Raw genomic sequence first — 13,571 nt, 5'->3', positions numbered from 1 at the left:
TACTCAAACAGTATTTTTCACTTTATGTTTCTGTGTGGGAGCAAACAGTTGAAATCTTTATTTATGTATGCTAAACTGATCTTATGTATATAAAGAGAATGCAAAATTAATCTTGATGTGAATGGAAGGGGAGAAGGAGTAGGAAAGGGGAGGGTTGTGGATGGGTGGTACGTTATGTGGGAGAGCCATTGTAATCAATAAGCTGTACTTTGGAAATTTATATTTATTAAATAAAAGTTTAAAAAAAAGATCTATTTATTATATATTAAGTAAAGATTTCTTCAGTTTGCACTAACACAGAACATAACGTGTAAAATACTGTTTCAGTACTAGTTAGAGCATTAATTCACATTGGAAAACACAGCAAGGACAGAGATCCTACATGAGGAGTAAGTACACAGTGACTCCTGTTGTTGACTTAACAATTTGACACTCTTGTTTATGGCATCAGTAATTTCCCTAGACTCTTGTCATGAGTTGACAAGGCTATGGAAGCCTTTTGAGTTTGCCGACTTTGATCTTATTTAGAAAAGGTTATAGTCGAAGTGGAAGTTCTCTCCTCCCTTCAGAGAAAGGTACCCCCGTTCTTTCCACTGGGATCTCACTCGCAGAGATCCTTCCTCTAGGGTTTTTTTTTTTTTTTTTTTTGCCATAGTGCCTTGGCTTTCCATGCCTAAAATACTATCATGGCCTTTTCTGCAGATCCAAATGACTTAAGGGCTGATTCCGAGGCCAGAGTGCTCTTTAGGGCATCTGCCATTCGATGAGTCTGCTCTGTATCCCACTTTCCATGTACGATAATTCTCTCTCTTTTTTATTCTATCAGTTAGTATTAGCAGACACTAGTCTTGTATGTGTGATCCCTTTGACTCTTAGACCTATCATTATGATCAATTGTGAACTGAAATTGATCACTGGGACTAGTGAGATGGCTTTGGTACATGCAACCTTGATGGGGTTGTATTGGAATTCACTGGCACATTTCTAACTCCACCATTTGGGGAAAGTCAATGGAGCATGTCCCAAATTGCACATCTCCTCCCTCTCTTATTCCTACTATTATATTTAACAGGGATCACTTTTCAGTTAAATTTAAACACCTAAGAATAATTGTGTGTTAATTACAGAGTTCAACCAATATTACTAGCTAGAACAAAAAAAAAATACTAAAACGGATGAAGTATTAAATTGTACATCAACAGTCAGGAAAAGGGGTAATCAAGGTATTGTTTCTCATAGTGTCCCTTTAACTTCAAAACGCTTCTTTTTTGGTGCTTGGTTATTTATCACCTATCAGGGAGACCATATGATATTTGTCCCTCTGGGACTGGCTTATTTTACTCAGCATGATGTGTTCCAGATTCCTTCATTTTGTTGCAAATAACCGGATTTCATTTTTTTTACTGCTATATAGTATTCTATAGCGTACATGTCCCATAATTTCTTTATCCAGTCTACTGTTGATGGGCGTTTGGGTTGATTCCAGGACTCAGTTTTTGTGAATTGAGCTGCAATAAACATTAATGTGCAGACAGCTTGTTTGTTTGCCAATTTAATTTCCTTTGGGTAAATTCCAAGGAGTGGGATGGCTGGGTCGAACGGTAGGGTTATCTTCAGGTTTCTGAGGAATCTCCAGACTGACTTCCATAGTGGCTTGACCAGTTTGCATTCCCACCAACAGTGGATTAGTGTCCCTTTTTCCCCACATCCTCTCCAGAATCTATTGTTGGTAGATTTCTGAATGTGAGCCTTTCTAACCAGGGTGAGGTGAAACCTCATTGTGGTTTTGTTTTGCATGTCCCTGATTGCTAGTGATCTTGAACATTTTTTCATGTGTCTGTTGGCCATTTGGATTTCCTCTTTTGAAAAATGTCTATTGAGGTCCTTGGCCCATCTCTTAAGTGGGTTGTTTGTTTTGTTGTTTTGGAGTTTCTTGATCTCTTTGTAGATTGTGGTTATCAACCCTTTATCTGTTAAATAGTTTGGAAATATTTTTCCCAATCTCTCGGTTGCCTCTTCACTTTCCTGACTGTTTCTTGTGTAGTACAGAAACCTCTCAATTTGATGCAATCCCAAATTTTTTTTGGCTTTGACTGTCTGTGCTTCCAGGGTCTTTTCCAAGAAATCTTTGCCCGTACCTATATCTTGCAGGGTTTCTCCAATGTTCTCTAATAATTTTATGGTGTCGGGTCATAGATTTAGGTCTTTAATCCATGTTGAGTGGATTTTTGTGTAAGGTGAAAGGTAGGGGTCTTTCTTCATGGTTCTGCATGTGGAAATCCAATTTTCCCAGCACCATTTATTGAATAGACTGTCATTACTCCAAGCATTGGTTTTGGATCCTTGATCAAATAAGTTGGCTGTAGATGTTTGGATTGATTTCTGGTGTTTCTATTTCTGGTGTTTTGTTCCATTGGTATATCCATCTGTTTCTGTACCAGTACCATGCTGTTTTGATTACAACTGCCCTGTAGTGTTTCCTGAAATCTGGTATTGTGATGCCTCCGGTATTACTTTTGTTGCACAAGATTGCTTTAGCTATTCGAGGTCTCCTCTGTCTCCATATGAATTTCAGCATCATTTTTTCCAGATCTGAGAAGAATGTCTTTGGTATTTTTATTGGTGTCACATTGAATCTATATTTTGCTTTTGAGATAATGAACATTTTAATGATATTGATTCTTCCAATCCATGTGCATGAAAGATTTTTCCATTTTTTGGTAGCCTATTCTATTTCTTTCTTTAAGATTTTGTAATTCTCATCAAAGAAATCTGCTTCCCATTTGGGATCTTTCTCTCCCTTTTTTATTCTATCAGATAGTATTAGCAGACACTAGTTTGTGTGATCCCTTTGACTCTTAGAACTATCAGTATAATCAATTGTGAACTGAAATTGTTCACTTGGACTAGTGATATGGCATTGGTACATGCAACCTTGATGGGTTTGAATTGGAAGGGGACAGCTTATCAGCACTCACATAATTAGAATATCAATTCCAGCAAAATGTTGGATCTATTTCTTCCTTTAAGTTTTGTAATTCTCATCATAGAGATCTTTAACATCCTTGGTTAAGTTTATTCCATGTTATTTGATTGTTTTTGTTGCTATTGTGAATGGGATTGATCTTAGCTGTTCTTCCTCTGCTGTGGCATTGCCTGTGTCTACAAAGGCTGTTAATTTTTATGCATTGATTTTATATCTTGCTACTTTGCCAAACTCTTCTATGAGTTCCAATAGTCTCTTAGTATTGTTCTTTGGATCCCCTAAATAAAGAATCATATTGTCTACAGAGAGGGATAGTTTGAGTTCTTCCTTTCCAAATGCATCCCTTTAATTTCTTTTTCTTGCCTAATAGCTCTGGCTAAAATTTCCAGAACTATATTGAATCGCAGTGGTGAGAGTGGGCATCCCTGTCTGGTACAGATCTCAGTGGAAATGCTTCTAACTCTTCCCTATTCAATAGCATGCTGGCTGTGGTTTTTTCATAAATCGCTTTGATTGTATTGAGGAATGTTCCTTTTATACCTAGTTTTCTTAGAGTTTGCATCATGAAAGGGTGTTGTATTTTATCGAATGCTTTCTCTGCATCTATTGATATAATCCTATGGTTTTTCTTCTTCAGTCTGTTAATGTGGTGTATTCACATTGATTGTTTTGTGCACATTGAACCATCCCTGGATACCAGGGATAAATCCCACTTGGTCTGGGTGGATGATCTTTCAAACGTGTTTTTGGATTTGATTGGCTAGTATTTTGTTGAGGCTTTTTACATCTATATTCATCATAGAGATTGGTCTATAATTCTCTTTCTCTGTTGTATCTTTTTCAGGTTAGGAATTAAGATAATGCCGGCTTCATAGAAAGCATTTGGGGAGATTCTCTACCTTTCAATTGTTTTGAATATCTTGAGAATAATTGGCATTAGTTCTTCATTAAATGTTTGGTAGAATGCAGTGTTGAAGCCATCTAGTCCTGGGCTTTTCTTTGTTGGAAGGGGATTCATTACTGTTTCAAGATCTGTCTTGGTTGTCGATTTGTTTAGGTTCTCTGTCTTCATGACTCAGTTTAGGTAGGTCGTATCCCCAGCAATCTATCCATTTCTTCCAGGTTTCCTGTTTTGTAGGTGTACAGCTCTTCGTACTAATTTCCGATGATTCTGTTTATTTCTCTGTTGTCTGTTGTTACATTTCCTTTTTCATCTCTGATTTTTTTAACTTAGATCTTCTCTCTCCTTTATTGTTTAGTTGGGCCAATAGTGTGTCAATTATATTTATTTTTTCGAAAAACCATCTTTTGTTTTGCTGATTTTTATTGTTTTATTGGTTTTGATTTTGATTATTTCTTCTCTAATTTTAACTATTTCTGTTTTCCTAGTTCAGGATTTGGTTTGCTGTTGTGTATCTAGGTCCTTGAGATGCATTGCTAGTTCATTTATTTGATGCTTTTCCAGTTTCTTTTTATGGCCTAGCATGTGGTCAATCCTAGAGAAAGTTCCATACACTGGTAGGAAAAATTTATATTCTTTGCCTGTAAGGTGGAAATCTCTGTAGATATCTGTTAGGTCCATAGTGTCGATTAATTCTGCTGTTTCCTTGCTAATTTTTTGTCTGATTATCTGTCCATTGCTGAAAGTAGGTATTGAAGTCCCCCATTACTACTGTATTTCATTCTATGTCTCCCTTTAAATCCATTAACATTTCTTTTAAATAGCAAGTTGCCTTGTAAGTGGTTCATATACATTTATAATAGTCACTTCTTCTGGTTGAATTGATCCCTTAATCATTATATGGTGCCCTTCTTTTTCTCTTTCAATATTTTTTCTATTAAAGTCTATTTTGTCTGATATTAGGATAGCTACACTAGCTCTTTTTTTGGTTTCTGTTAGCATGGATTATTTTTTTCATCCTTTTACTTTCAGTTTGCATGCATCTTTGTTCGTGAGATATGTTTCAGGTAGGCAGCAAATAGATGGGTTTTCTTTTTTAATCCATTCAGCCAGTCTGGATCTTTTATCTGGAGAGTTGAGACCATTTACATTTTTTCTCTCAATTGGGGAAGTTTTCTGTTGTTACTTGATTAAGAAGACCCTCTTATACTTTCTCACTTACCATGCCTTCAGGAACTCCTAGCACACATTTGTTGGGCCATTTGATAGTATCTTGTAGATTTCCTATAGTATTTTTTAGTTTTCTAATTACATTCCCCCTCCCCCTCTTCCTCCCTTTTCCTCCTCCTCCTCTTCCTCTTCCTCCTCCTCCTTCTTCTTCTTCTGATTATAAAATTTCCCGAAATTCTTCTTCTAGGTCTGATATTCTTTCTTCTGCCACACCTACTCTATTGCTAAGACTTTCCATTGCATTTTATTTCATCCATAGATTTCTTCATTTCTAGTATCTCATTCTGATTTCCCTTTAATATCTAAATTTTTGGGGAATATTTTCCATTTAGTTCATTAATTTACTTTTGGTTGCTTCTAAATGGTCTGATGATTAATTTTCTGAATACCATTTCTGGCATATGTTCAATCTCTTCATTTTCACCTTCTACTATTGAAGTGTTGTAGGTTTCCTTTGAGGAGCTGATAGTGACTTCTTTATTCTTATTTATTTTTTTTCCTTTTTTGGCATTTGTGTGGCTTAGTGGGACGTGTATACTTTCAGTGAATACCAGGAGGTTTGTGATGCATGTGGCCTGGTTGTTCTGTTCATTATTCCAGTGTGGAGCAAGTATCCAAAGCAAGGCCCCTGTGGGGCTTTGTAGCTCTCCTCTGAATGTCTGTAGAGGAGGGTGTTCACTTATGTTGTGTGACCCACCCTTCTCACAGCTGTGGGATGCCCTGGTGCTAGTCCCTGGTGTTTTCAGTACTAGTTGGGATTGCTTAATGAACTGAATCTTTGTTCTGTGGAGATTTTCCTGTGAGCATGCTTGTTGTGAGTTGCTATAGACATGTTTTTGGAGGCCTCGCCTACTGTGCTCACTTCTTGATGGTGGTGGGTGGGCATGAGATTTTCATAGGCATGGATTCCCCTTGCTGTACTGCTTGCATGGTGTGGGATGGTATTCTGAATTTTTGTGTCCTTTGCTGTTTGAGTGGAGGGTGAACCAACCCCTACGATTGCTGGGTGTGTATGCAGGAGGTAGGGGCAGCCTCTACCTGATTGGTTCAAAGTTAGAGGGAAAAAAAAAGGACTAAACAAATAGGGTGGGGAGAATGGAGAGAGCTGCACCACCTCCCTATCTGTTCATTTATTCTTTCCCAGAATATAACTTCAGAAGCAGTTAGCCAAGCACTCCCTCCCACTGCTATCATCAACTTTGCAAATCCGTGAATTCCCTTCCCCCACTCACCTGGTCCACTCTCCTCTCCCGCTCTTTTTTACCCTTTTTCTTTCTTATTCATTCTTTTGGCACAAACGTGAACCATCTCTATCACTCTTGCTGGGTTTTCTGCTGCAAATTCCACATGGCTATATCTCAGATGTATAGTTTTGACCCATTTTAAACATTAATTTTGCCCCATGTGACTTGGACCATACTGTTGCTATTCAGCTATCTTGGAACCTCCTCGCATATATGCTTTCTTATTGTCTTTCCATTTCATTAAGTTATAGTACTGATCCATTTTTTGATTTCCTCATGAAGATGCTTAGCGATTTTAACTTTCTTTTCAATTCAGCTTTTATTTTCTTTCAAATTTTTTAGCACGTAATGTTTTCATTCCCCATGAAAGTCTACCTTCTATATTCTATAAGTAGGGTTTGGCTTTCCTATTAGAACACCTTTATTTAAAGAGAGAATTTTGTTTTTTATTAACATTTTTAAGCAGTCATTTTCATACTTTCATTTAAATTTATTTCTTATTTTATTGCTTTTTGGTAAAGAACCTGATTTGTAATGTTTGTACTCTGGGGAAATCATTGATATATGCTTTGTGATCTAGTCTAATAAACATATCCTGATGTCACATTAGTTTTCTATTGCTGTTTGACAAATTTTTCAAAATATAGTAGCTCAATACACTAATCAATTTATTATTTGCCATGGGTAAAGATCTAAGCACAGGTGGTTCAGCCAGTTATTGTTTAGAGTATTGATGGGCCAAAATCAAGGTGTTGGTAAGGCTGGGCTCTCATATTGTGATTCTCTAGGAACAATCTCTTTACAAGATCATTTAGATGTTTGGCAGAACTCAGTTCCTTGAGATTATAACATCAAGGTCTTCATACCCTTGCTGACAGCAATAAACAATCAGTAGTACTGTTACATTCTTCTCATACTCCAAATCCAACTCCTGCTCATCTCTCTGAGTTCTCTGCTTAAAAGGGTTCTTGTGATTGGGTTGAAACCACTTGGATTGTCCAGTATAATCTCCCTATCATAAAGTCCATGTATGAGGGCCAGTGCTATGGTGTAACGGGTAAAGCTGCGGCCTGCAATGCCAGCATCCCATATGATTGCCAGTTCAAGTCCTGGATGCTCCACTTCTGATCCAGCTCTCTACTATGGCCTGGGGAAGCAGTAGAACATGACTCAAGTCTTTGGGCCCCTGCACCCACATGTGAGACCTGGAAGAGGCCCCTGGCTCCTGTCTTTGGATGGGTGCAGCTTGGGATGTTGTGGCCAACTGGGGAATGATCCAGTGGATGGAAGACTGATATATTCATATCTTTCTCTCTCTCTCTCTCCCTCTTTTTCTCTGCTTCCCTAACTCTGCCGTTCAAATAAATAAATAAATCTTTTAAAAAATGTCCGTGTATCAATTTTATGTTGTCTCCTTCAGCATGCAACATAACATATTCACAGATTCCTAGGAGTAAGTTATAAACACATCTTTGCAAATTCATTCTGCATAGCACAGCTGTGTACATTAATAAAACCTCTTGGTTTGCAGTACATACAATTGAGTATATGTCTAATTATATCAAATTCATTATATTATTCAGAACATACATAGTATCATTTATTATCTACCTGTTCTCTCATGGATTGTGATTTATTAGTGGAATATTTCTGTTACTAGTTCTCATCATATTTTCAGCATGCCATAACTGTAGTCATCTCAGAACTCTTGAAACATTTTAGGTGCCATTCTAAGTGCTTTACATGTGACAGCTCATTTAATTCTCACACAAAGATTTTGAGGTATGTGTTCTTACTTTCCCATTTTACAGATGAAGAATTGGTGAGGAGGAAGATGAAATTATGTATCTAAAGTCAAAAAGCTAACTGGTGGTAGAAATATTTAAACTTCAGAAATCTATTTCAAAGTCCATGTTGTTAATTATTACATGATTCTGATTGTCCTTTACATATTTTATAGTTTATAATTATATTATCTCTTAAAATTTCCTAAAGATGATTATCATTATTTTGAATGTCTATTTTCCCCATGCCTAATGTTTTTGCACTAAAACCAACTTAGCCTGAAGTAAGAAAGCAATTATTGCTTTTTTTTGCAATCAGATAAATCCCATCAGGAGAGGTTATGCCTAGAAACTAATACATATATTTCAGTGTAGAGCAAGTATACAAGATAATCATTTCTAGAATCAATTTTCCATATATAAAACAGACTCATTATAGTAACTACTTTATAGCTACATTTAAAGTATTGGATGAACATCTGTGTGAAATTTATAATAGTATCTAATATGTAGTACACATTTGATAAATATTAGTGCTGTTGAGGAATATGAGGATGATTTGGCAAGCAATATTACCAACCCAAGAAGGCTGATAGAAGAAAACCAAGAAAAATATATAAAACATAAATATTAAATAAATATATAATGAAATGTTCTGCAAAAAAACCCAACATCTCTATATCACCCATCAGATATTTCTAATCAGGAATGAAAATGCTAGTAAAGCATCAATCAAATGAAAAGTCTACTTACTCTTGAGTAAGCTAATAACACATTACAAAATAGCATACAACTTGTGATATAATTTCCATGCATGTATGCACATACACAAATAAAGAATGCATATATATATGCACATATATACATATATTTATATATATGAATGATGTGGGGTTTCGGGGGGTTTGTGTTTTCTGATTTTCATGTAATATGAATACAAGGTATTGAAATAAAGATATATGAAGATATGTTTTATTTTAAACTTATATTAGAATATCTATAGCAATAAAATTGTATGATAAAGCATTGTTTGATGAATAGGCCTTGCATCTGAGTTAGAAACTGAAAACCAAAACTTTGATTGACATGTAGTTTGAAGTTAATATCTCAACATCATTTGTATTTAAAAATGCACTTTCGTTACCCCCTATCCTGTTATGCATCTTGTTCTACCATCTGTATAATGTTTTTCTCTCTTAATAGATCTCAGGAAAGGAGTTTTATCCCATTCATCTTTGAAGTGAGCAATACAATTAAAACAGACAGGTACGTAATTCTAGATCAATATATTATGAACATATATAAGAATAATAAATTTCATAAAACATTCTTTTAATTGATCAAACAGTATGGAAATATAAACTCCATCACAGAAATTAATCTGGTCATTGTATAGACAATTATACTTGATAGCTGCATTCAGATGCATTTTTATTCTAAGTCAGATGTCCTATAGAAACCATGTTTGGGGCTAGCATTGGTATGTAGAAGGTTCAACCATGGCCTGCATGACCAGCATCCCATATGGGCACTGGTTCATGGCTCAGCTGCTCCGTTTCTAGTCAAGCTCAGTGTTAATGCCCCTAGGAAAGTAGCAGAAGATGTCCCGACTCCTTTGGCTCCTGCACCCAACTTTATATCTATTGATTTTATCATTATTCCCAAATTTCAGATGGGAGAGATAACATGAGAGAATATTTTATGTTTTTCAAAACTGTTTTCAAAAATATTATCCATTGGGGCCAGCACTGTGTAGTATTTGGGCTAAGCCTCCGCCTGAGGCACTGGCATCCCATATGGGTGCCGGTTCATGTGCCAGCTTCTCCTCTTCTGACCCAATTTTCTGTTATGGCATGAGAAAACCATGTACTTGGATCCCTGTACCCATGTGGTAGATCCAGAGGAAACTCCTGGCTCCTGGCTTCAGATCAGCCCATCTCTAGCCATTGCAGCTGAAGTTAACCAGTGTATGGAAGACCTTTCTCTGTCTCTTATTCTCTCTGTTTATAAATCTACATCTCAAATAAATACATAAATAATCCATTGTGTGATATTATCAGTGTTCCTTTTATGGGGATCCAGGTAGTAAGACCCTTGTAAAATTTTAATTTTTTAAGATAAAAAAAAATCACTTTCTAAAGATGAGCCCCAGTGTTTAATTTCATTTTTTGCAATAATGAAATAAATTTAACCCAATTCATTTTACTGCTTTTCCTAAGCTGTCAGGATGTTCAAAGAAAATTTCATGTTTAACCAGTGATATTAACGTTGCCAAGATTTCTTAAATATGCATCTCTCTTCTGATGGTTTCTATGTTTTCACTTTTAATATTTTGATTATATTATTTTAAAAATATTATAATAATACAAGCCTCCTTAAAAATATCCTAAAGTTAATTAACTTAATAAAGACTAACTCTGGTTCCTTTAACTAAGGAATTCTCAATAATATCTTGCAAATCCACACAAAATCTTATTTTGACCCATAATTTTCTTGACTAAGAGCTACAGAATGATATGCATAAAAAGTCTTTAGAGGTCATCTGTTATAAATATCTTTATTTTGCCCTTAAACATTAAATTATTTGCTCAAATTTACATAGTTAGTCATGAGCAGATCAGGAATTGGCACCCAGTTTATATGAAGTTTATTTTGTAAGCCACAATTTTTTTTACCTACTCTACCATATTCAAAATCAAGAAGAATTTTAATAGATATTGCCAATCAGGAAACCTACTTTCTATCTTGGGGTCCTTTCAGTAAAAACTGTTTTTCTAAGCAACAGAGCAGTATTTTCTCTCCAAATTGCCTATGACTTGCTTCTTGTCTTATAATATATAAATACACCCTAAACAAAATTCAATAATTTAGGAAATCATTTTGTATTAGCCTACCCCTTAAATAATGTTTTTTTTTTCTCTTTGTTTAAGTAGATCCCTTCACCCCTGATAGCTAAAATTAATTCTTGTTGTTTCTACTGCCCTTATCTTTCTATTGCAAGCCTGAACTGACTCAGAGAATCCTGTCAAGTGTATTAGAATGCCCTCACCTCAGAGAACTCTGATGACTGCTCAGCATAATGAGGAGTAAGGTGTCTGGTTCTTTTGAGTTAATTGGAGTTGGCTGACCAAAATTTTGAAGCTTTATTCCCTGACCTTTTCTTAAGTGAACACACATTGCAAGCCCATAGAAGAAAGGCAGGGGTTGAGGGAAAGGAAAGCAACGAACTGCAGCTGAGCTGCTGCTCTGATTGTTGTGTATGATTCCAGCCAGCCTTCAACTTGTAAAGGACTTTCAAGGTTCAGCTGATATACCATATCTGGTGCATTATACAAAGCTTGCATTGAAATAATAGTGAAATAATAGATTGTCATTTTTTCACATTTTGCTAAAATGCACCTTAGTGAGTTTATGTTTCTCATAGGCAAGGGAAAAAAACAATAGACAAATGAAAATATATCTATTTCACTCATATACGGCAAATCTTGATCATTAAAAAAAAACTGAGGTGCAGAGCACAGAGAAAAAATGAAATAGACAGAAAAAGGAAAAATGTTTTTGAGACTATATCTTTTATAAACAACTCTTCTGCAAGCAATACTGGTCACTATCATAGATGAAAAGGAGGATTAGCCCTCCGTAATAGAAGAATCACTAATTTCTGGGCTCATTATTCACTCTTTCAGCAACCCTTACACTGTTCTCAGCCTTCATAGACTGGAGGGCAGAAATTACTAACCTTTATTAAAGACTTACTGTAAAGGCACTGAACTAAGCACTTACACTAAAAATATTTCATTAATTCTCTTACTAAGTTTGACTAACAGGTAAGATAGATTTTGTTTACAAAGATTGAAAAACTGAGTCTTCTTAGAGAGAATAGTAAACTGTCCAATGGTTACACAGTAAATATGACAACTAGTACATACAAAGCCAGAGACTCTGAAAATATATCTCCTATTCTTAATTTTACCATGTTGTCTCTCTTAACAAGCTAAGCATATTAGGGGTTTAAGCAGTAAGAACACTGGTAGGAAAAGAAGGAATGGCTAAAGATGAATTTTAAAGTAGTGCAATACTTTGGTGAAACAGATTATTATTTTTTTGACAGGCAGAGTGGACAGTGAGAGAGAAAGACAGAGAGGAAGGTCTTCCTTTTGCCGCTGGTTCACCCTGCAATGGTCGCTGCAGCTGGCATGCTACAGCCAGCGCACCGCGCTAATCCGAAGCCAGGAGCCAGGTGCTTCTCCTGGTCTCCCGTGTGGGTGCAGGGCCCAAGGACTTGGACCATCCTCCACTGCACTCCCGGGCCACAGCAGAGAGCTGGACTGGAAGAGGAGAGACCGGGACAGAATCCGGCGCCTGGACCGGGACTAGAACCTGGTGTGCGGGCACCACAGGTGGAGGATTAGCCTAGTGAGCCGAGGCACTGGCCGAAACAGATTATTTTGAAAGGAGGATTTTTCTCCAGCATTCTTGAAGTCACACAATCAATTATTTGTCTTTTGCATAAGAACAGAACAGGTTGAACAGGTTGAGCAGGTTGGTGAAGCTTTGAAATCACATTTTAAACTAATACAAAAATACATCACTGAGATTTCTGCTACTATTGAATCATGAATAACAACAAAACTATGAACAACAGATTAAGTATTTCCAGCACATCTGACCTTTGTCTATCATTCGTCCTTTAAAATATAGACACAGATGCCTGCACACATTCCTGCACATGCACCCCACATGATCATATATATATTTTGAACGTCAGGAAAACAGACATTGAGTTTTTATGCTCTGAGACAGAGTATTTAAAGACCTGGCTCTAATCACTGTGTCAAGAAGAGTATAAGGCTGTGGAAGGTGAAGGCAAGTATGTGCTGTATTGCTGCTAGGAGGCTAATGAGCTGCTGACATGCTGAAAGGTTTTCCCTACTCACAATCTCCTACCTCTACTTTCAATAACTTCTTGGTTGATTCTTAATACATTCACATACATATTCCAACACATTCTAACTCTGAATGTAATCAGTTCATCTGCAATTTGAGCAAGTAAAGATATTACAACCTGGAAATCACAGTACATGTATAGACATATGCACACACACACACACACAGCCTGAGGTTTGTCCTGTGATGAGGATTATTTTGTGCTGAGTCGTGCACACTTTCTTGTCAGATAATCACTGGAATGGCTTCGGCCTTTTAATTTCTACATCTTCTGTATATTGAAAGGTATATAGCATGCAGTAGGAACTCAAATATTATTTGTGGAAAGATAAAAATAATATATTTAAACATATCAAATATTTAGGATAAACTTTCAGCTGTAGGAGTAATTTCAATAAAATCAGAGATGAAAAAAGGAAATGTAACAACAGACAACACCGAAAAAAAAGAATCATCAGAATTACTACAAGGACTTGCAT

This window comes from Oryctolagus cuniculus, chromosome X (assembly GCF_051225735.1).
Source record: "Oryctolagus cuniculus isolate XC-2025 breed Fujian yellow rabbit chromosome X, ASM5122573v1, whole genome shotgun sequence".
Classification (NCBI taxonomy): domain Eukaryota; kingdom Metazoa; phylum Chordata; class Mammalia; order Lagomorpha; family Leporidae; genus Oryctolagus; species Oryctolagus cuniculus.
The sequence above is the reverse complement of the archived record's forward strand: the minus strand, read 5'-3'. Positions refer to the sequence as shown.